The sequence below is a fragment of the Trachypithecus francoisi genome, unplaced genomic scaffold (assembly GCF_009764315.1).
Source record: "Trachypithecus francoisi isolate TF-2019V2 unplaced genomic scaffold, Tfra_2.0 Lachesis_group4, whole genome shotgun sequence".
Taxonomy (NCBI): Eukaryota; Metazoa; Chordata; class Mammalia; order Primates; family Cercopithecidae; genus Trachypithecus; species Trachypithecus francoisi.
The window spans coordinates 70,879,771-70,905,237 of NW_022681469.1; the positions used below are offsets into that span (position 1 = coordinate 70,879,771).

General features: G+C 38.2%; 1 protein-coding gene across 3 annotated transcripts in view; it reads left to right on the plus strand.

Moving 5' to 3' along the window:
• Positions 1 to 25,467, plus strand: part of CDK14 (cyclin dependent kinase 14) — a 604,612-nt gene that overhangs the window by 44,921 nt on the left and 534,224 nt on the right. The window contains exon 1 of one of the 3 annotated variants that reach the window (XM_033194409.1): positions 6,179 to 6,244. The exons of the other annotated variants lie outside the window; for them this stretch is intronic. The gene's annotated coding sequence lies outside the window, so the exon portion shown is untranslated. Of the gene's footprint in view, positions 1 to 6,178; positions 6,245 to 25,467 lie in introns of those variants that run through there. 3 annotated transcript variants of the gene reach the window in all.

Below are 25,467 nucleotides of genomic sequence, written 5' to 3' on the forward strand. Positions count from 1 at the left end.
AATGCGGCAGGCATTTCTGTAGGGCAGAAAGGATAAGAGTTCCAGTCTCATGGAATTTACATTGTACAGAGATGTGGAGATTAAGGGTTACATGTGTTCTTCTCAACATGTTTGTATGTGTATATATATTCTTACAAATTGTTATAGTTGGAAGGTTTTCTGCACATTCTGGCCTTGGCCAATTGGTATTTTCTTCATAAATACATCCTCAGTTTTTTTCAGGTATTAATATTTTGATTATAGAAACAGACTTTAGGCCTATGCTTGGCTTACAATGTTTCCACAAATGAATCTTATTTTTAATTGTTAAATGAATGATTTCTATTTAACCTTAAAATGATTTAAAACCTCTAAAGAGACTGGTTAGTTTTATCCTTTTTTTTTTTTTTTTCTGTAACTCAAAAGCAGTTTTAAAAATCTACACATATGCCAGGTTTGAATTGAAAACATTTGAGCATCTGAGTGAAGGTGTTGGTGAAGTTGTTTGACTTTTTTTTCTTTAATCTAATGATAACATCACTTAAATAATTTATAAGAAAAACCCTAGGTATTTTCCTCCTTTTTTTTTTCAGAGATGGGATCTCACTCTGTCACCAGTGTTTTAAAAGTAGGTCCTACTACATACTTGATAACACTTAAAATGAATGTTTTTAGACAGTTATAATTTATTTATGGTTAGATGAACCAAACAGCTTTTAACTTCTGTTGCTAAAGCAAGCCCACTTCAAGATACAAAAGATCTTCCATCTTTAGCATATTGGCCAAAGGAGAAAAAGAGAAGAACGTTGAAAGTGTGTTGTCCTACTTCATTTTCCCTTCTGTGTCACACACAGTGAGAATAATTAACAGCCACTTAGTAGATTTCTTTTAAGCAGATCACTGATCTGGGAAATGCTCACTGAGTCTCAGAAAGGGTTTGGTCAGTGGAGAAGAAAATCACAACGGACATTTATGGGTGGAGTCCGCCGGCAGGAGCAGCCAGCTTTTTGACAGCAGTTGTGAGCTCTGGGTAACTCCCACCAGTTAGTGAAATTAATGCCAACTTCTTTTTATTTCTTTAACCTTGCCACTGTTTGCCTAAACAGTCAAAGAAAGCCAGTAGTTCCATCATATTTCTTGATTCACAAAGCTTAAGGGCAGGCAGGAGGATGTTCATCTTATGGAAGCCTCTGGTTGTTGAGTTAGTGGTTTGCATTAAGATGGCAAGAGAAAGCTCTTGTTCCTTAATTAGTGAGAGGCATGCTGACGGTGTGAAGGACTTTTTTTTTTTTTTCTGCTGGAGGTCATTTTTAATGGTTGAGCATGCATGTGAGTATTCTAAGCCCAAAACCAGACCCTGGTTCCTTTGATGGACTGCTTACAAATTAGTTGAAAAGTAGCTATAACTTAAGCCTTTATTTTTTTCTCTTGTTCTTTTTACCCATTAAGCGTTCCCCCTTACTTAAAAAATTAAAATATAATATATACGTATCATACAAAAGAGCATACAATAAAAAGTTTTCCTCCTGCTCCCAAGTCTCTGGTTACCCTTTTTAGAGGTAACTATGAACAGCATTTTAAAAACTGCTTCCAGACATTTTCTTTGCTTATAGGTCTCTTCCCCACCTTGGGCTCCACACTAGTTGAGCGTATTTTGTTTTTCTTCTGAACAGTATATGTTGAAGAGTGTTTTATATCAGCACGTATATAGATCCCACTAATTCTGTTTATAGGTTGTGTGCTGTTCATCGTATGGATGTACTATATTTACCTGTTTCTAAAAATTGGTGAACATTTAGGTTGTTTATTGAGTTTTGTTCTTACAGAGATGAATGGATAGTTTTGTTAACAACTAAATATTGAGTCACATATGGTAATATACATTTAAAATTATAATACTATATATATTGCCAAAATTGCCTGATGAACGGGCTCGTACCCTCATCTGAAATGTCTGTTTTTCCACCTTTACCCTTGTTAAGCATTTTCTGAAGCTTGCAATCTGGAACATGAAAATTTGCTTTACTAGTTATTTTCAATTTGCATTACTTTAATTATTAGTGAAACTGAGCACATTTTCTTTTTATGTTTACGACCCATTTAAATTCTTTTTTTCTTGTGAACTATAGGCTGCTTTCAACATTTAGTTATACCTGATGACAATTACTGTACAGGTTCGGGAGGATATCCAGAGACTTGTATTGTAGAACCTTCTTAGTGTATTAGGAACCTTGAAGACGGTCTAGTCCCACCTTCCAATTGGTATAAAAAATATTTTCATAACCTCTGTGACTGGTTCGTTGATTATCTGCTTAAATGCTTTCGATATTAGAACAATCTTAGGGGGCCTGACTTTGCTTGGCTATGCTTGATTTACAATGTTTCAGTCTATAAATGAATCTAATTTCTAATTATTAAAAGAATGATTTCACTTTAAGTACGTTAAAATGATTTAAAATCTCTGAAGAAACTGGTTAGTTTTATCTTTTTTTTTTTTTTTTTCCCTGTAACTCAAAAGCAGTTTTGAGTGAAGGTGTTGGTAAAGTTGTTTGGCGAGTTAAAACTTCATGGGCAACTAATTCCTCTTTTGGCTTTAGTTGACAGAAATTTCAAGATATGTTAAAAGAGTATTTGAATAGATAGAGAAGGTGGGAGCAGCTGAACTCTTTAAATTGCTACATTAAGCCAGGCGCAGTAGCTCATGCCTGTAATCCCAATTACTTGGGAGGCTGAGGCTGGATGATCACATGAGCCCAGGAGTTCGAGGCTGCAGTGAGCTATGATTGCACCACTGCACTCCAGCCAGGACAACAGAGTGAGATCCTGTATCTTAAAAAATAGATAATAAATACATACATGACATTTATGAAGCTAGAAGATTGTTTCAGGCCCAATCAAGGGATCAGGAGCAATGCATGTTTAGTGAATCTTGTTCTTTTGAGTAAGAATGAGAGAATTTATAATTAAGGAGGGTGCTTTGAGGGTATGTTAGTTATCTATTGCTGTATAATAACTCCTAAACTTCATGCTTTAGTGCCTAAACAACAGTAAACATCTGTTCTCTCACAGAGTTTCTGTGGGTTAGCAATTTGGGAGCAACCTAGCTGGGTGGATTAAGCTCTGGGTGTCTTGGAGGTTGCGGTCATGATGGTGGTTGGAGCTGCATTCATTTGAAGACTTGACTGGGCCACAAGAGTCTGCTTGCACAGTGCCTCACTCACATAACTGTTGGGAGAAGGTTAAGGAATGAGGTTCCTTGCCTCATGGACCTCTCTGTAGGGCTGCCTGAGTGTCTTCACATTCTGGTGGCTGGCATTTTCTAGAGTGAGTAATCCAAGCAAAAGCAAAATGGAAACCCTCATGTCTTATGACCTCAGAAGTCACACATTGTCATTTCTGCAACATCGTATTGCAGGTGCATATCCACACAGGTCAGTCCTATTGGTATGGGAGGGGACTACACAGGAGAGTGAATACTAGGAGGCAAGGATCAGTGGACCCTTTCTTAGAGAATGACAACATTCTGGCCCCTAGAGATTCAGATCTCACCCACCTGTGAAACAAAACATACTCACTTTTCTCGGGGCCCCTAAACCTCATCCCAGACTGAGGCCAACTCTGTGGAGGAGAATTTGAGGATCTTTAAACAGATTTGGGGAAGCTCGGAATCTATTAAGAATTTTTCTTTGTTGGAAGAAATGGTTGGATTTGGGCAGTGTTCTGAATTATAAAAGCATTTCTTTATGCTCTATCCTATGAAACTTCTGGCCCAAATAAATAGGAAATAGATTTATAATCCTGACAGAGGAATAGTGTTCTAGTGAAATATTCCAACTTATTTTTATTCAGAAAAGCTTCATAGCATTCGCTAGTTCTCAAATATGAGGGTTAGGTTCTTGGAACACCCATACTGGAGAGTTCTCAGTTGAGGGACTTGAAACCTAATAGGGAAAATATGGATAGCAAACTGTGCTGGCTATTTCGTTGTGGTTTCAACTTCAATCTCTCCATTTTATACTTTGTTTTGTGAGGCTGGGATTGGAACTCTATAAATTATGTTTCCCAGATTTGCTGGATTTCCAGTTTGTTCCTGGCAGTAGGAGACACTGGTGGAGAACTGAAATGCAGGAGGAAGAAAGCACTTTGCTGTTTTCAGCTCCTGTCACTGTTTCTCCTAGGGCCAGCAACGGCTCTAGCCTATAGTTCCTTCCTTCCTTCCTTCCTTCCTTCCTTCCTTCCTTCCTTCCTTCCTCCTCCCTCCCTCCCTCCCTCCCTCCTCCCTCCCTCCCTTTCTTCCTTCCTTCCTTCCTTCCTTCCTTTCTTCCTTCCTTCCTTCATTATACTTTAAGTTCTAGGGTACATGTGCGCAACGTGCAAGTTTGTTATATAGGTATACATGTGCCATGTTGGTTTGATGCACCCATTAACTCATCATTTACATTAGGTGTTTCTCCTAATGCTATCCCTCCCACTGTACCCCACCCCCTGACAGGCCCCGGTGAGTGAAATCCCCCTTTCTGTGTCCAGGTGTTCTCATTGTTCAGTTACCACCTATGAGTGAGAACACGCAGTGTGGTTTTTCTGTCCTTGTGATAGTTTGCTGAGAATGATGGTTTCCAACTTCATCTATGTCCCGGCAAAGGACATGAACTCATCCTTTTTTATGGCTGCATAGTATTCCATGGCGTATATGTGCCACATTTTCTTAATCCAGTCTATCTTTGATGGGGCATTTGGATTGATTCCAAGTCTTTGCTGTTGTGAATAGTGCCACAATAAACATGTGTGCATGTGTCTTTACAGTAGCATGATTTATAATCCTTTGGGTATATACCCAGTAATGAGATCTCCGGGTCACACTGTCTTCCACAATGGTTGAACTAATTTACACTTCCACCAACAGTGTAAAAGTGTACCTATTTCTCCACAGCCTCTCCAGCACCTGTTGTTTCCTGATGTTTTAATGATCACCATTCTAACTGGCATGAGATAGTATCTCACTGTGGTTTTGATTTGCATTTCTCTAATGACCAGTGATGATGAGCATTTTTTCATGTGTCTGTTGACTGCATAAATGTCTTCTTTTGAGAAGTGTCTGTTCATATCCTTCAACCACTTTTTGATGGGGTTGTTTGTTTTTTTCTTGTAAATTTGTTTAAGTTCTTTGTAGATTCTGAATATTAACCCTTTGTCAGATGGGTAGACTGCAAAATTTTTCTCCCATTCTGTAGATTGCCTTTTCACTCTGATGGTAGTTTCTTTTGTTGTGCAGAAGCTCTTCAGTTTAATTCGATCCCATTTGTCTATTTTGGCTTTTGTTGCCATTGCTTTTGGTGTTTTAGTCATGAAGTCTTTGCCTATGCCTATGTCCTGAATGGTATTGCCTAGGTATTCTTCCAGGGCTCTTATGGTTTTTGGTTTAACATTTAAGTTTTTAATGCATCTTGAATTAATTTTTGCATAAGGTGAAAGGAAAGGATTCAGTTTCAGCTTTCTACCTATGGCTAGCCAGTTTTCCGAAGACCATTTATTAAATCGGGAATCCTTTCCCCACTGCTTATTTTTGTCAGGTTTGTCAAAGAGCAAATGGTTGTAGATGTGTGGTGTTATTTCTGAGGGCTCTGTTCTGTTCCATGGGTCTATATATCTGTTTTGGTACTAGTACCATGCTGTTTTTGTTACTGTAGCCTTGTATAGTTTGGAGTCAGGTAGCGTGATGCCTCCAGCTTTGTTCGTTTTGCTTAGGATTGTCTTCGCAAAGTGGACTCTTTTTTGGTTCCATGTGAACTTTAAAGCAGTTTTCTCCAATTCTGTGAAGAAAGTCATTGGTAGCTTGATGGGAATAGCATTGAATCTATAAATTACCTTAGGCAGTATGGCCATTTTCACGATATTTATTCTTCCTATGCATGAGCATGAAATGTTCTTCCATTGGTTTGTTTCCTCTTTTATTTCGTTGAGCCGTGGTTTGTAGTTCTCCTTGAAGAGGTCCTTCACATCCCTTGTAAGTTGTATTCTTAGGTATTTTATTGTCTTTGTAGCAATTGTGAATGGAAGTTTACTCATGATTTGTCTAGCCTATAGTTTCTTTAGGAACTCACGGTGCCAACTTTACCATGGCCCCTAACCAGGGTCTAAGTGGCAGTTACACTGTGCGCTCCACCCTCCAACCCCAGCTCCACTTAAAGTTCTAGTAACGATCCCTCCTTCGAGCACCCAGATTCTGGTGACTCCACATCTCCCTTTGTGTTTCTTCAGCTCTAAGGTTGGTTGCTGCTTCTAGCAGTTACAATATTGGGGTTGCCTCTGTGACTTCTTTTTATTTTTTTAAGTCTCTTAACACCTATATAATCAGCTTCCTGTATTAAATTCCTTCCGTTTAAAATACATAATGTGTGAGGTTTCTACTTTCCCATTGACTGGAATAGTTATTAAGATTTCTAGATGTGTCACCCCTCATAATTACAGTGACATGTTTGTAGTTAATTTTTCTTTCTTGGCAGGTGACAGTCATACCAAGAGGCCACGGTCTTCTCCATCTGGTCCTTTGTTCAAGTGTTTAGTGATTTTTTTTTGTTGTTGTTGTTTTTTAATGCTCATAACCATTGACTTCATTTCATGGATCTGGCCTCTTAGAGCAGGCCTCCAGGATCCTAATTCCTTAGTCCACAGTGATCCTAGAGATCCAGGTTATCTGGGATGTTGAGTAGTTTTGTTCAATCTATTTAACAAAAGTACTTATTCCTATGTATTTTCCAATACAAAGGAACATACACTGTATAATTTTGGCTCTACCGGTTCCTGCCTGCCTGAGTGCCTGCTCTTTGAGCCTCCTGTACACACTTCCCAGTGGCCTCCATCTACGCAGACTCTGCTCACCAGCAGGCACCTGCGGGACCAGCACTTACTTCCTCTCATCTTTCTTTATTTTTCCCAAGACTTTTACTACTGCTCTGTCATCTGCTTTGTTTCCCTTTTCTGTTTCCAAACCCTAATTCCCTCTTACTATCCCCAATTGGAATGACTGATAGTTTGTGTATATTAAAATTTGAAGCACTTGCTGAGAAGGTATATCTGCCGAATTACTTGAATTTTACATAAAAAGAACCTCCTGCATGAGGAAGCATAATTATATCAACTTATGAATCAAATGAACATTTTATAGACCAGAGAAAGATAGCTACTGATTTCATTAATGGTACTCCTGTTCTTCAGGTTAATAAATTTGTTAAGCCTTTCTACTTTTATTAGAGGAGTTACTTGTTTCTTTAGTAAACATTTATTGTGTTGCCATGTTTGCACAGCTTTGCATCAGGTAGGTGCATTGAGGGATAGCAAAGGAGTAAAATTACCCAGCTCTTGCCTGCCTTGAAAGACTTTGCTCTGTACTTGGGATATAGAAAACTTACATTAAATAGTGAAGGGATCAAAATAAGTGTAAGCCGATGTTCTAGAAACTGTATTTAAGTATGTGCTGTGGGGCAGATAATAATGGTACTTCCTGTACACAGGCACTAAGCACTTTATGTTGTCTTCTTTAATCCTCACGACTCTGAAATAGTTACTCTAGTTAGTTGTAATTTGTAAGTGATAAACCTGAGGCTTAAAGGTTAAATCATTTGCCCAAAGACACACATCTACAAAGTGACAGAAGTTAGGATTTAAACCTTATGTTGGCCTGAGTCTAATGATCATAATAGATAGAAGTGAAGGTTGCTTAGAGCTGTGTCTTTGCTTGTTTGCTTGTGTTTTCAGGTATGCTAGGTATCTTGTATTTGCTCCCCTGGATTTCTTTTCCATCCTGCTCTGTACCCTGAGTGACTGACCTGTGTGGGTTACGCCAGTGAACACTCTTGCCTTTGGGTTCTAGCCAGGTTTGACCAATGTGAAGAACTCAGGAGATCTGAGGGCAGACTGAGAATGATGGTGGGTGTTTTTAATTTTGGCTCTACCAGCTCCTGCCCCAGCTCCTGCCCCTCAGTGCTCCTTGATTAGGTGTACTTATACACTGTACACCTCCTGTTCCCCCAGCCCCACTTAGACTTCTAGAACCAACCTCTCCTTTGAGCGCCCAGATTCTGGTAACGCCACCACCCCCCTCTGTTTCTTCAGCTCTAGGGATAGTAGTTGCTTCTAACAGTTACTAATATTGGAATTACCTCTGTGACCCCTTTTAATTTCTTTCAGTCTATTAACAGCTATATAATCAGATTTATTATTCCCCTAGCTCTTCTCCATTAGATTTCCACCTGTTGGCTCCATTTCTCTGTGTTTCCTTCTATCCTTCCTCACTTTTCCTCCTTTCTCTGGATCCTAGGAAACACTCCTTGACCTTTCCAGCACCAAGAGGGGTAACATGAACACTAACCCTGACCATGACTTTAAAAGTTGTCCCTTGATCAAACTCCATTTGAATGCATCATGCCCAATTTGAGTGTTTTATGTATTTCCTGCTGAGGCTGATTGGTATGCAGAAATTCTTATAAGGCGTGCCTTCCTTTCTTCTTTGCTTTCCCACTCCTGTCCTTTCTCAGTGTGTTCAATGTTGAAGAGAAGAATTAGCTAAAGCGTGGTCCCTGCCCTGAGGAATTTATAATAAAGGTTAAAATTTGATTAATAATAATAGAAATAAAAACTAGTAATGTACTTGAGAAGCAGAGTGACAGAGAGAGAATCTAGCAAATGAAGTTAGTTGATTACTTAGTGGAAAATGCTGACAGCCATTCCCAAATCAGTTGCTAATTCTTTCTACTATGTATATTAACTCTGTCCCTTGGCCAGAATTTTGTAAAGTTCTTTTCTTTATTTAGCTTAATAAAACAACATCAAGGAGAGTGTAAAGTCTTTTTAAATGTAAAGTGACTGAAACTTTGCTTTTTAGAACTCATCATTTCACTAAAAAATAAGTTCACCGTAAGAACTCTCCATCACATAAATTCCTGATGGATGTCCCAGGATTTAAGATGCATTTGAAGTTTGGGAAGGCCTTTCAGTTTTGTAAAAAAATTAATAGGCTTTTTTTGGGTGGAAGGGGGCGCAATTTTCAGTTTACAGGAAAATGGAGCAGAAAGTACAGAGAGTTCCCATGTTACTCCTCACCCCCATTCCAGTTTCCCTTGTTATTAATATTTTGCATGAATATGGTACATTTATTATAATTCATGAACTAATTGACTCACTATTATTAACTAAAGTCCATGGTTTACTTTAGGGTTCACTCTGTGTTGTACCATTCTCTGGGTTTTGACAAATGAATGACATATGTTTACCATTACTGTATCATACAGCATAGTTTCACTACCCTAAAAAATTCCCTGTGCTTCACCTGTTATTCATTTCTCCTTCCCTGTCCCGAGCTCTTGCCAACCACTGATCCTTTTACTGTCTCCGTAGTTTTGCCTTTTCCAGATGTTATATGGTTGAAGTCAAATAGTCTGTAGCCTTTTCAAACTGGCTTCTTTAACTTAGCAATATATACTTAAGGTTCCTCTATGTCTTTCCATGGCTTGACAGCTCATTTCATTTTATCACTGAATAGTATTCCATTGTATGGATGTGCCATAGTTTGTTTCTCCTTTTACCTATTGATGTAACATAGTTTGTTTTTCCATTTACCTATCTTGATTGTTTCCAAGTTTTGGCAATTATGAATAAAGCTTCTGTAAGTATTTTGTGCAGGATTTTGTTTGGATGTAAATTTTGTACTGGTGCCCCAGGATTTAAGATGCATGTGAAGTTCAAGATGGTCTATCGGTTTAAAAAAAAAGCCTGGAAAAATGTGGTTTCTGGAAAGGGGTTTCTTTAAACTAGTCACAGTTAAGGGCAGATACTGACTTCCTTGCCAGACATACTTAGGCTAGATTAATCACTTAATCACCAACTTATGTATGATCTGAGAATTAGAGTTGAAATACAAACTGAATATCTGACAGAAATCAAGTATAAAATTGTTATCTGTTTTATAATTGCACATGAACAATGTACTCAACCACTTTTATTTCAAATGGAGGGCCTAAACACATTACAAATGCATATCTAGGGTGTGAACACTTCTTTGGGATGTTAATATAGCTCTTACTTCCTTTTGAGTAAGCAGAGAGCCATTCTTTCAAGACTTCCTGTGGCCACCAATATTCTGCCAAGGGGCCTGACATCTTGGGAATTTGCCACCCTTTCATTAGAGACTTTGACTCATGCTGAAACTCCCTTCATTTCTAGTGGTCTGTTTCAATCTTCTGGTTCAGTGTTGAGCCAGAACATACAAATTCCCATCTGAAAACCTAACTTCAGGAAAATCACTTGAACTTTTTTGTGTCTCACCGAGTATGAGGCCTGTCTCTGCAGCCTGGGGATGTTGTAAAGGTAGATTAGCCCATGTTTTTAAAGCACTTATGGCTCCCATGGGGAAAGCCTTTTGCAACTTCTAGGCATAATTACCGGTGTGTTCCAGCTGGAATAAGGCAAACAGAGTGCACTCACTTTAAAGCCAAATGCTCATCCTTTTCTTACAGGGACTCCATTTGACTTCCTCAAATGTGATATATTAATATCTTGAATGTGAAAGCATTTGAGTTACAATGGGGAATGTTTCACTTATTATTCAACATTTCATCGTAAATTTGGACTCATTATTATTTTGATACCTGAAACTAAATACATCATACATGGTAGCCCAGAATCTTCCTTAACCTAAATTAGAGTGGACTGGTGCTTCTCCTTTTTTCTTTCTTTCTTTCTTTTTTTTTTTTTTTGAAACAGAATCTTGCTCTGTCGCCCAGGCTGGAGTGCAGTGGAGTGATCTCGGCTCACTGCAACCTCTGCCTCCCAGGTTCAAGCGATTCTTCTGCCTCAGCCTCCTGAGTAGCTGGGACTACAGGTGCGTGCCACCATGCCTGGCTAATTTTTGTATTTTTAGTAGAGACGGGGTTTCACCATATTGGCCAGGCTGGTCGTGATCTTCTGACCTCGTGATCTGCCTGCCTCTGCCTCCCCAAGTTCTGGGATTACAGGCATGAGTCACTGTGTCCCACCTTCTCCTTTTTTCTGAAGACTGTGTAGAGCTTCTTGATCTGCTTGTGCCCACTTAATGGAAGCATTCCAGTCTGCATTATTCTCCATGTAGTTAGAGCATCTTGTTTGACAATAAAAATGAGAAACAACTTTATAATTTTTTTGCAATTATTTATAAAAATCATAAAAATGAAATTTTTTTATAACTGAAAAACAGACACAACTAACAATGGTGGAAGAAACCAGTTTGTTTCATAGAAAATGACTTAGGCTAAAATATGACACATCTCACTGCCTTTTGAGATTTATGTCTCCCTTTGCGGACACCAACAAGATCGTGTGAACTGGAAATAGTTGCAGAGAAATATTTAAAAATATTTTCTAAAAAATATAATTTATAGATAAAAAATTGATGTTACAAACATTTGGTTGATAAGAAATTCCTGTTTCTCATTTATGTAACTCCTTCTCCCTTTCATTTTTCAATAATAAGAGACTATCATAGTTTTACATTTTGGAGGTGCAGATGTGATAAGGACTTTGAATACAGTTTGATTTATTTTTGTTTCCTTGCTTGAAATATATTTTGCAAATATTTTCAGTGGACATTCATCAACTTAGTTCATTCTCCATTTTTTTTTTTTTTTTGCCTGGACAGAGCTCTTAATAGCTGATGCTAAATTTATTAAAGTAGATGTAAAAATTTAAAGCTGGATGTAAAATTTAGCATGTGATAATTTTAATATTTTTAGTTTTCTGGCACAGTGTTGGCAGAGATGTTCTAGATCTATATAAATTTATCTTTTGATGTTTTTCTAGATCCGTGCTGTTGAATGTGGTAGGCACTAGACACTTAGGACTTTTAAGCATGTGAAATGTGGCTCATGGGTCTGAGGAACTGAATTTTTACATTTAATGAAATCAAATAACCGCATATGGCTACTGGCTACTCTATTGGACAGCACAGCTCAAGTGAGTCATTTGGTTGCCAAAGGCTTAAACTTTATCTTAGTGACCTGGCCAACTTAATAACGACAGCAAAAATAAAAATTTCTTGGGCATCTGTTTGCTTCATGCTAGGGATATCACAGAATGTTTAATTTTTACTGTATGCGACCCTATAAGCTCCTATTTTACCATGAGGCGACCAAGGCCCAGTGAGCATAAGTAACTTGATCAAGGTCATAGAGCTAGTCCACATCTTTGCTTCTTCTGTTTTGCCATAAGATCTAATTTTCGTTCAAACTGTAGGATCGATTATTATGTTGAATGCCTCTCAATTTAGGTTTGTCTGATGTTTTCTTCTGATTAGGTTGAGGATTCCCAATATTTTCATCACCCTAAAATGAAATCCTGTACCTGCTAGCAGTTACTGCTCCTCCCACAACCCTGGCAACCACTTACCTACTGTCTATCTCTAAAGATTTTTCTATTCTGGAGATTTCACCTAAATGGAATCGCACACCATCTTAGTCTCTTTGGGCTAGTGTAACAAAATATCTTAGACTGGGTGACTTATAAACAACAGAAATTTATTTCTCACAGTCCTGGAGGCTGAAAGTTCAAGATCAGGATGCCAGCATGATTCTGGTGAGGACCCTCTTCTAGGTTGCACACTTACGAAGTCTTACTGTATCCTCAGATGGTAGAAGAGATACTCTGATCTCTTCAGCCCTTTATGAGGGCACTCATCTCATTCATAAGGGCTCCACCCTCATGATCTAATCACCTCCCCAAGGCCCACCTCATAATACCATCATATTGGGGATTAGATTACAACATACAGATTTTGGAGGGAGGAGCATAAATGTTCAGATCTTAGCATCCACTTTATGGTCTTTTGTGACTGTATTCTTTCATTTAACATGTTTGCAAGATACATCCTTGTTGTAGCATGTATTAGTGCTTTCTTTTTATGGTTTACTAATATTCCATCGAATGGATAGGCCACATTTTGCTTATTCATTTGGTTGCTGGAGATATGGGTTGTTATCATTTTTTTGTTACAGTGAATAGTGCTGCTATAAACACCCATGCATAGTTTTTTTATGGAGAAATAAGGTTTCATTTTGTTTGGGTATATACCTAAGAGTGGAATTGATGTGTCATATGGTAGCTATAATATGTTTAGCATTTCTGAATCAGGGGTAGTTTCTTTTTGATAAATGAGATTGGTTCTTCATTCTTTCTGGTAGTGAATTCTTTCTGTCTAGTAGTGAATTAGAGTTACAATGGAGTATAGATTCAGATGATAATAATTAAAGAACAATGTGTGTCTGGTACTCTCCCTAAATTCTGGGTTAAATATTTAAAAAATGACTAATACTTGTTTTTGGATTTTGGGACATAGTGTTAAAAACATTGGGGAATAAAAGAATGCCTGACAGTCTTTCTTCTTATGTCTTTCTTCATTATTTGTTCTAAAAAGATATACATTGGTGGGTCTTTATATATAAAGTGGCATTCCCAGTGTAATCTAGACAATGGGAATCCACAGACTGTTGGTAGAATATTGGTTTAAATAACAGTCTGCACTTTGAGAGTTAAGGATATCTGGGAGAGAATTCATGAACCCAAAGCAAGACAATAATCCCTGTGAGTTTACAGCATTTTTACAGGCCTCATATTATGTTCAGACCCCAAAGGGTTAGATTATATGCTTCCTGCTGATTTGTCTGCAAGAAACAGCAGAATTTTAAGGCAGTACAGCTTCATTTTGTTCAATAAATAGACATTTCTTGCTGAAATGACAGAAATCTGAAACTACTTTTAAAAAATATACATAGTTTAATAATTCCATGCATGTTGCCAGAAATGATCTTATTAAAATAGGGATATGATGAATTTGGCCCACAAGAATATTATCCTGAAACAGTACCTTTGGTTAAAAAAGAAAAAAAAAATTCTGGTACAAAAATCTCTACTCTTTTGATATTCTCCTGATTTCCCCTGTTTTGTCAAGCTTATACAAATAATGATATAAGGTAGAAATGAAGGAAAGTGTCCAAGAATGGTACAAAGGGCTGTGGGAAAGTTCCAAGTAATTCAGAAAGAGCTCAGCAGTCTGGGGTTTTTGGAGGGGGTGAAATTCTGGAGCCAGGAAATGTTTCCTCTTTCTCTCTCTCTCTCTCTCTCTCTCTCTGTGCACGTGCTCATGGGTGTAGATTTTTTGGATTGGCTCTGACAGTAAAAGCACGACCTTATTAATTTGGACTCCACTAATTAGAAAATTATTGTGAAGTAGATAAGGATTGAGCTTAAAGTTAAATAGCATTTTCTGAGAAATTAATTGCATAGATACAAAGTAAATGTTTGACCTATTTTGGAGAAGATAATGGTTTACAGTGCTTCTATAATGAAGGATCCATGCATAATCATTTTAGTAACAGTTATTGAATGTGTAGAATGTTGAGAAAGAATAGCGTGATGGCTAAGAGCATAGATTGGAGCATCACACCCCCTGGGGTCAAATATTGGCTCTACAATTTACTAATTCTACTATTTACTAACTCAAATACTGGCTAACTCAAATATCTATTTACTAACTCAAGTATCTGTTTACTAACTCAGATGTTGGTTCTACCATTTACTAACCTGGGCAAGTTACTTAATTTCTCTCAGCCCCAGTTTCTTCCTCTGTAAGATGGGAATAATAATATTGCCTACCTCCTAGCTTTGCTATAAAGATTGAATGTATTAATATAAAAATGCTTAGATCTATACTTGGTACCTGATAAATGCAACATTAAGTGGTAACTATTATTAATGTGTTCCTGGCACCCTGCTAAGTGCAGTGGGAAGATAAAAGAGAATTTCTGGTGTCAAAAATGTGATAGACTAACAGATAAAATAATGTATATTGATATATACATATAATGTCAGTATCATACAGTACAAATAGGTACATATTTTCTGTGTAGTTTGCTGTTTATAAACTGTATTCAATTCAATGATCTTTCAGAAATCTAGTTTGGATCTCTTCAAATGGTGGAAAAGTAAGCATTTCCTATAACATGCTCTGTAGCTCTGACTTTTCTATAAGTTCTGAATGACTTTCTCCTGGTTGGATTGGTTTAGTGAAGTGTGACTATTTGGCCCTCTTGTGGAAATCATATACTGACTACATGTCTCAGGTGAATGGATCCATCAGGAGGGAATGGTCTTGTTTCTTGAATACCTTTTCATGGCCCAACTGCAAAGCAGGGGCTCCTGAGTCAGAGGAGGTAGAAACTGACAAAACCATGGAGTGCAGCCACTGTGTGAGTTGCCTTCAACCATGACTGCTTGGCTTTTAGAGATGGAACAGACATTCGTCATATGGTTATTTCCCAGTGATTCTGAAACCTTTTCTGGCAAAATGTTAAGGCACAAAAGTGAATTGAGTTCTATGTCTGCCGCAAGAGTCCCGTGGAAATGCTTGAGAGTCTGAAATTTGCCTAATGCTTTTTCTCAAACTGAAATTAAAAGCCAAAACGAAACATCTTTTGCAAAATATCTATTGCTGCTCTTTTTACTAGCTTCATTTCTATTTTAGAAGTGTGTTGAGCAGGGCCACTGAAGTATACAACTCCAAGGGACACTGTTCATAGACAGCTTACATAAATTGCACCCTCTGGAATTTTGAGTACATAATCTACACAGCCACACATGGAGGTCCTTGTGCCGAATGGTTTGTTAGTTATGTTCATAGAACCTGTTGTTACAAGTTCTTTGGAATATGTGCTAGTCTTAGTGATGAAATTGGGCAGTTGACTGGGTAGGGTCTTTAGGTCTACATATTTAGATAACCCGATGTTTAACCACATGCCTTCTGTGTCTGGTGGCATTAACCCAAATTCTCACTGTTATCACCAAGATTATTATGACATGCCTTGTCACTGTAAGTCATCTGGTGACTAGTTTAAAGCATTTCTAATCCTTGTGTGCTGGGACCTCACTAAGCATTCTTCACTTTTAAGCCTTGCTTGTGTTATTACAGCCACTGTTGCTAGGACTGATTCTTCTGTTGTCACTTGAAGGTCTAGGAAGTTATAAATGTATTGATGCTTGTATGCAAGAGGTTGCTCTATCTCATACAGCAAGGCTGGCCCAACTCATACAGTGCCCTACCCATACAGCAAGGGTCTAGAGCAACTGTAACAGCTGCCTAAAGTGGTAGTCAAAGAACTCCCTGCATTACCAAAGGATTAAATATGCTGCATGCTAGAGCTGTGTCTGGCAGGAGTTTCAGAGTCCTTCCAGTAAATAAAAACAATTATATTTCAACAAAGGAGTAAGAAAAATTGGCACGTCTCTCCATGAGGTCACTTCACTTTGGAAAAAGCATTTGTGTGCTTTGTTTTAAACAACTTTGTCGATACTTTGAGGAACATTTTCACATGTTTGCAACTTAGGAAAATTGGTATACAGCAAGTCCGTCAGTTTAAACCACAGACATTTGGAGCTGAAAGAAATTCTGGTATCATTTATCATGAGCTCCTTATTTTACAGGTGACAGAGTCTGAGGCCCTGAGAAGCTAAGTAACTTGTGGGAAGTCACAGAGCCCGTGGTTGATAAGAAGTGAACCAGCACCCAGGTTATGCTGTGCCAGTGAAATACAAGTCCTGCTTTGCTCTCTTGATTTTCTCCCCTGAAGAAAGTGCCCTTGGCAAAACCAGAGAACCACTGGGGGCATCTAAATAATCGGTTGCTTTTGGGGTGATTTTCATTTGAATACTTCATTGTCATGGTAGTGGAATAATGCTTATAAAATAATGCTTATATTCCTGTAATAAGAGGAATAACCATGGGCAGTTAGTTAACCTCTCTGTGCTTCACTTTCCTCCTTTGTAAAATCACATTTACTTCCTCATAGAAATGCAAGGATGCTATGAGCTCACACTTGTAAAGTACTTGTAACAGTGTTTGGCACAGGGTAGGTGCTATGCACCATGAGCTGTTAGGATTATGAACTGGAAGTTGCCTTTTAATTTTTTGTAGCCCATTTATACGAGAGGAAATATTTGTAGAAAGGTTTAAACAGTTATCATCTTGCTTGTATTGCTTTTTCTCAAGAGGAGCTGAAGTATGAAAAGAGCAGAGACTTTGGTACCAGATAAACATGGGTTTGGATCTGGGCTCTTCCACTTTCTAGCTATGCAACCTTCCACTTTCTAGCTATGCAACCTGATCACCTCATGCCCCTGTTCAGTTTACTCATCTGTAAAGTGGAGACGTGAGCATGTACATTACTGTGAAGGCTAGGGGAAATGGATGTGAAACCTAGCCATAGCACACAAGTACTTTTTTTTGTTGTTGTTCCCTTTGCATTGAGTGGAATGTGTACAGATACTTTGGGGTGATTGGAACTAGGATGGAAACACACACACACACACACACACACACACACACACACATTCTGTTACCTCCATGTGGGCCATCCCCTTCTTTCTTACCAACTTTGGGAAATCTCTCTCCCTATAAACAATTGCACATCACTTCACTTCCTGTATGTTGCTTTGAACTATTTAAAATTGTTTATTACATGTTCACACTCTCTCTCAGAAATAGAGTGCTTGGGAAAACGTTAAGATATATTTATCTTGGATCACCCTGTCTTTCATATGGAGGGTGTCGTAGGTACTTAATAAGGAACTGCTGATGTTAATGGATGAGTCTTATCACAGTGAGCAGGGAGAGTGGGGCTCCTGCCAGTGTGTTCACAACCTTCATTCTCCAGTTCTTCCCCTCCATCAGTTTTTAATGTCAATACCGTTTTGTTAGTAGTTTATGCCTTTGAGTTCTAAGGAGAAATCATTGTTTTCTTGTCTCCATTTTTCTAGTGTGAGAAACTAGAAATATTCCCACGCACTGAATTGTTATTAGCAAATTTTCTGCTTAAATAATTTGGTCATAGTCGTCTGTTTAGTGTCTCTCTCAAAATTCACTGCAACCTTCAGTCACCTTTGCTTTTAGTAAAACAAAAACAAATTTTTCTTCCTTTTAATGGTTCAAGAGCTCCTTGATAATGCTTGCATTTTAATAGTACCTTAAAATTTTACTTTGCAAAATAGAAATTGCTTTGCAAAAAATACTGAGTTTCCAGTGAAAATTATTTACGCTATAAATCTGGAAGTAATTATTTTCTAATACATTTTCTGTAACTAAATTTTACACTTCTCACATATTTTACATTTTCCTTAAAAACTTTACAAATTGATTTTTTTTTTCTGAGTGTTGCTTAAAAATCATATTTTTACTGATAGTATTTAAAAAGCACTCATTTGGCCAGGCGAGGTGGCTCACACCTGTAATCACAGCACTTTGGGAGGCTGAGGCGAGTGAATCACTGGGTCAGGAGTTCGAGACCAGCTTGGCCAACATGGTGAAACTCCGCCTCTACTAAAAATAATAAAAAAAATTTAGCTGGGCATAGTGGCGGGTGCCTGTAATCCCACCTACTTGGGAGACTGAGGCAGGAGAATTGCTTGAACCCGGGAGGCGGAGGTTGCAGTGAGTCGAGATCACGTCACTGCACTCCAGCCCGGTGACAGAGTGAGACTCTGTCTCATTCATTCATTCATAAATAAATAAATAAATAATAAAAATATAAAAAATAAAAAGCACTCATTCATTCTTTAGTTACTTTGCCCTCTATGGCAGGTGCTGTGCTGGGGTCTGTGAATATAGTGGTGAATGATACACAGTTGGTTTTTGCCTTTGAGGAGTTTAGTAGAAAGCAGGAAAAAAACATGCAATGGATAGCAAACAAACCAATTAAAAAGCAAATCCCCAGTAAGGCTGTGAGGGTACAATTTTTAACCTCAGTTGCAGTCCGGGTTATTAATTGAAAGTGCAATAGGAGAAATGACGATGGGGAGGTTCTTTTCTTTCAGATGGTAGCAGATCCTTGAAGCCTTCTGTCCTTTCTAGAAATTCAGGTATCAGGGAAAAAGATGATTTTGGAAAGGAATTTTCTAGTGTGTGTAATACAGGAGAATTACACATTTAAAAATTTCTGCATTTGCAGCCCATAGTAGCAATAGTTAGAGGAGTGTTAGTATTGCATAAGTGAACTATACCTTGGCTGAAGTTTGAGTAATTACAAATGTAGACTGGGAAGTTGCTTCATTTAGAAAATCAGTTCTGATATAGACACAGGACTTATCCCAATAAAATCATCATGTTTCAGGATGGATGTACATCTATTTTGGGACACCAAAAGGAACTGAAGGTGTGACCATAGCACTCTGTTTAGTCCTTCAGTGGCCTTTTCCACTGCTCTCACATCCAACTCAGTAGCCCAGCAGAGTTCCCTGCCTGGTCCCTGCCTTCTCCTGTAGCCTCATCTTCTGCTAGCCCTCGTCCTGTGATGTACTTTCATTGTCCATGATAGGTGGTTACTCTTGGTTTCCAAGTGCTTAATGGGACCTTGTGTCTGCATGCCTGTACTTGCTATTCCTGTTGCCTGGAATACAACGTTGCTTGGTTAACTTCTTGTTTTGTTTCCAGGCCCAGCTCAGATATCTTTTCTTAAGCAAAAACTTTATCTCTAAGACAGTATTTCATAAACTCTGGATCGGGGTTAATCTTAAGAAATAGAAAAAATTTTTATTTATATCAGGCTGTGGAAGTGATTCTGATTGTCTGCCAGGGTTGTGACCCTGCGGCTCTCCATGAAGTACTTCACAAGTAGGTATGCTCTAGAAATAGGTGGATTCACACCGGTTTCCCAAATGAGACATACCGTAGCCCGTTTTGGATGACTTGTTGGACATGTGGGCATATTAACATCTTTGAGAATTGTGTAGCAAATACTTTAACTTTGATGCAGTGCTTCTGAAATTTATTTGACTGTGGCACACTTTGGTTTGAAGATATCTGTTAATATCTTGAGAAATGTCTGTTGTTTCACAGAACATAGTTTGGGAAAATGTTGCCTAAAAACGTAGTTTTGGTTAAGAAGAGGTATCTTAGGAAGGAATGTCCTGGAAGTAATGGAAACACCAGACAGGTTTTGTTCCTCTTTGAATGGATTCCATACATCGTTTTGGTATTTCAATGTTTACTTCATTTTCAGTGGAGAGTCATTAAAGCCATTGCTGGCCTGATTGCCACATAGTCCAAACACAAGAAATGCACATTTTTTTTTTATCGCAATCTCTTTCAATAATTTTTTATTTGAAAATTTTCAACCACATGCAAATGTAGAGAGAAGAGGACAATGAATCTACATATGCCTATTACCCAGATTCAACACTTAGCAAATTTTTGCCATATTCTTTCTTTATCATCTGACTTTTTCTTGTTGAACCACTTTGTTTTATTTATTTATTTATTTATTTATTTACTTATTGATTGATGTATGATAGTTGCACATAATAGTTGTACATATTTTGGGGGTACATGTAATGCTGAACTGTTTTAAAGCATATCCAAGAAATCATGTCATTTCACTCTTCTAGTCATCATTGTACATCTTTATAAAAGGGGACATTGCCTGGTATTACCTCAATAGTATTTTTGCAGCTACCAAATTATAGCAATTCCTTGGCTAATACCGAGCCCATATTCAGGTTAAAAAATTGAGATAGAAATAATATACTGTGAAATTTATTCTTTTAATGTACAATTGAGCTTTTAGTGTATTCACAAAGTTATGCAGCCATCACCACTAATTCCAGAACATTTTTATTATTCTAAAAGGTACCTGTACTCATTAGCAGTCACTCCCCATTTTTTTCTCCCTCCACTAATATAATTTCTGCATTTGGATTTTGCCTCGTCTGGACACTAGGTGGTTTTTCTTTACTGGCCTCTTTCATTTAGCTTACTGTTTTCAAAGTTCATCCATGTTGTAGCATATATCAGTCCTTTTTTTGTTTTTTTTGAGATGGAGTCTCACTGTCACCCAGGCTGGAGTGCAGTGGCGCGATCTCAGCTCACTGCAAGCTCCACCTCCTAGATTCACACTGTTCTTCTGCCTCCTGAGTAGCTGGGACTACAGGCGCCCGCCACCACACCTGGTTAATTTTTTGTATTTTTAATAGAGATGAGGTTTCACCGTGTTATGCAGGATGGTCTTGATCTCCTGACCTTGTGATCCGCCTCAGCCTCCCAAAGTGCTGGGATTACAGGCGTGAGCCACTGCACACGGCCAGTACTTTCTTTTTATAGCTTTATATTCTATAATTTCTTTTTATAGCTTTATATTCCATGGTAAGGATAGGTCACATTTTGTTTATCCATCCATTAGTTGATGGACATCTGGATTTTTTCCACTTTTTGGCTATTATTAATAATATTCTTAGGAAATTCACATACAAGTTTTCATGTTGATGTACGCTTTCATTTTTCTTAGTGGATTTGCTGGGTCATATAGTAACTATAAGTATAACTTTTTGAGAAACTGCAGGATCATTTTCCAAAGGATTGCAACATGTTACATTTCTACCAGCAACTTACAAGGTTTCCAGTTTCTCCATACCCTTACCAATACCTGTTCTGTCTGATTTTGGCTATCTTAGTGGATGTGAAGTGACATGTCTTTGTGATTTTTATTTGCATTTCCCTACTGACTAGTGATGTTAAGCACTGTTTCATTGGGGTATTAGCTATTTGCATGTCTTCTCTGGAGAAGTGTCTATTCAAATCCTTGCCTAGTTTTTAAGTAGGTTACTTGTCTTTTTACTATTGAGTTGTGAAAGTTCTTTATAGATTCTGGTTGTTAGTCCCATATCAGATAAATGAGTTGCAAATATTTCTCTTTGGGTTGTCTTTTCATTTTCTTAATGTTATACTTTGAAGCACAAAAGTGTTAAATATTGATTATGTCCAATTTGTCTGTTTTTTCTTTTGTTTGTATTTTTGGTGTCTAAATTGTTGTCTAATCTGAGATCAGATAGATTTATCTCTTTATTTTCTTCTGAGAGTTTTGTAGTTTTAGGTCTTACATTTAGGTCTTTATGTTGAGTTAATTTTTTTCTGTGGTGTAAGGAAGGACTCATATTCTTTTTTTTTTTTTCTTCATTTGGGGCCTTGCTCTGTTGCCCAGGCTGGAGTGCAATGGTGTGATCATGGCTCACTGCAGCCTTGGTCTTCTGGGCCCAAGCAGTCTTCATGCCTCAGCCTCCTGAGTAGCTGGGACCACAGGTGCATGCCACTGGGCCTGGCTAATTTTTTTTTTTTTTTTTTTTACAATTGTTATTAGAGACAGGGTCTCACTGTGTTGCCCACATTGGACTCAAATGATCCCCCCCCTTGGCCTACAAGGCCTCCCATACCTAGGATCACAGGCATGAGCCACTGCCTGGCCTCACACACTTAAAAGTAGAATTTTAGCTTCAGTTTTCAGGATGATCTAGAAAGATTGCTGTTTTCTCTTTGCCTGCATCCACTTGTGTACCTCATCTGCCATCCCAACTCCTCCTCCTCCATTCTTAACTAATCATGGCATAATTTATTAGAATCTGTTTGCGTAGTAGGTAGTAGTGCAGTCAGAGTCTATGAAAGGACAAAGTCTCTATTACAAACATAATTACATTCAATTAAGCAAACAACCAAGTTGTAATGGACATCTGCTGTTTCTGCCTTCTGTGCCCCCTCTATTTTTCTGGAAATGGGACTTGGTTTGCTGTTTGTGAAACTCCCTACCCACAGTTTAGTCTACAGACTGACCTTGCTCAAGGAGTGGGCAAATTGCAATGATTTGGCTGATGAGGATTGTGTCTCTAGAGCTACAGTGATTGTTTCGGAGATGGACACAGACCCAAAAAGGATCATGAGAGAGATACCTATAATTAGTGAGAAAGAAAACTGCTGTAGCCTGGAATATTGCTGCCTTACCACCAGAAAGTGGTGTCTATTTATAAAACCAACGTGAAGAAACGTGAGCCAAGAGATGGAGAGAGACAGATTCTTAACTAGCAATTAAACGGCTGGATCTAGCTGTGCCTGAAGCTTAGACTATTTCTGGACCTTTTAGATACATAAGCCTGTACATTCCTTTTTAGATTTGCAGCTGAAATAGTTGTGACTGTTATACAAATCTAGTGCTTGGAACTGAGGACACAAGATGTAAGAAGATACTTTCTGCTTTCGTGGACTTGACAACCTAAAAGTGAGAGAGACAGGCATGAATAAATGAAAAATGGCAAATGCAAGAATTGATATAGATTGACAACACAGGGGAAGGAGTGGGTAGCTATTGAGGAGGGTTTACGAAACTGGAAAAAGTCCTCAAAAAAGATAAATTCTGATTTGGGGCTGAAAGATAAATTTGCATTTACTTGGTCTTTCCATAAACAACAAAACTGATTTTTCCACGGTAGCCTGTGGGAGTTATTTTCACTATTTTATAGTAGTTGGATGTGTTGTTACACTCTACCACTGGTATGACCATACCATGGCACTTTTCTACTAGTTATGCAGAGGCTATAGGAAGTAAGTGTAGCAGGTTATATAATTTGGGAAGTGGCATTAAGTTTTTTAGAACCTTATTTTATTCAGTGTATTTTAGAATGAGTTTCCAGTATGGTATTATGCTTTAAGTCAACTTAACTCTATATAGACTTGGGATCATTTAGTTCAATTAATTTATTTCATGGAGAAAGTATTTTAGCCCAGATAGGCTAAAGAATATGCCCCAAGTCACATAGGACTGGAACTATAATCTTGGTTTCTTTATCCTTGGTGCAGTCTTTCTACAATTTCGTATCTTCTCCTATTTGAGGCTTTGTGTTAGACTATTCTTGCATTGCTATAAAGGAATACCTGAGACTGAGTCATTTATAAAGAAAAGAGGTTTAACTGGCTCACGATTTTGCAGGCTGTATGAGCATGATGCTAGCATCTCCTTGGCTTGTGGGGGGGCCTCAGGGAACTTTTACTAATGGCAGAAGGCAAAGTGGGAGCGGGAGCAGACACGTCACATGGCAAGAGCAGGAACAAGAGAGAGTGATGAGAAGTGTTGCATTCTTAAACAACCAGATCCTATGAGAACTCACTGTCATGAGGACAGCACCAAAACATAAGGAATCCACCCCATGACCCAAAGACCTCCTCCCACAGGCCCAGCCTCCAACATTGAGTCTTACATTTCAACATGAGATTTCGGTGGGACGGATATCCGAATCATGTCATTCTACCCTAGCCCCCCGCAAATCTCATATCCTTCTCACATCTCAAAATACAATCATCCCTTCTTAGTAGTCTCCCAAAGTCTTAACTCATTCCAGCATTAACTTTCTTAAGAACAAAAACTGGTGGGCTTTACAGTAAAATTGCTGAGGAAAAAAAATAATAGGGGAGGCTTTTATGTGGATGAGCTCTCTGTTTAGCAGGTTGCCAGCTGGATGCTTTCACCATTGTGAGTTTGGTACCCAGGCTCTCCTGGAATGGCTAGATGGCTCCTGTTTCCCACCCAGATGGTGCTCTCTGTGTCTGTTCAGTCAGGTAAGAAGTTGTGATCCTCCTGCGGATTGTCAGCACACCTATTTCCAGCATTCACAATTTCCACCATACTGAATTTGAGATCAAGTAATCTTTAGAAGCCATAGATTCTTCCTAACTCTCAGGAGATGACTTTTTTTTTTTTGGATGTTCATTACTGAGCCACCATCTCCCCTCTGTAACCTCGATGAGAAGGTTATATAGGTTCACTGTAGCTTGAATAAGGTTATCAGAAGCAATTGAGAAAATGTTAAGAAGTAAACAAATGAAAGAAAAAAAGAAAACAAAAGAAAGAGAAGAAAGAATTTTTTTTTCCCTAAGCAAAGCCAATGTTTGGCTCTTTGCAGTGGCACTCAAAATCTTTATATAGGACAGCACAGAAGGGAAATCTGTGTGGCTGTCGAGATGGCTTGTCTTGATGTTTCATTTTGATAGCAAGCTCATATATTTTTATCTTGTATGTTACTTGGGGTGGCTCAATAGGGGGCATTTGGTGGCATTGTGGGAGAAAGGGTAATGCCCTCCACTTTAGCTTGTATATCACCACTAGGCATTTCTTTTTCTGTCTCCTGATGCTCAATGGAATTGTTTCTAATGAATTTTATGACTGTTGTGGTTATGAAACCTGCATAAAAAGTAAGCAGTTCCTTCAGCACATTTACTAGATGATATGTAAGAACAGAAACTAAATCAATATGGTATAAGCCCACTAAAATTTGCTGTTTAAAACTGAGGATGCCTTAAAAAAGACAACAGTGTTTAAGCCCAGTTGCAAATTATTCTGCTCCATTTGGAGTCCAGGAACCATTTGCCAGAACTTCAGGAATTGAGTTTCTGGCCAATTATCTTCACGGTAGTGAATGTAGTTTATTTGGGGAATGAGTGAAGCAGGAAGAGTAACTTTTGGAGTTACCTGGAGCTAATATGGAAAGGTGACTGGACAGAGGTGAAATCTGAGTAAAGCTAAGAGAGGAGAATATAGAATATGAAGATACTGTATTCTTTTTCTTCGGTAATACCTTTATTGTTATATAATTCATATACCATCT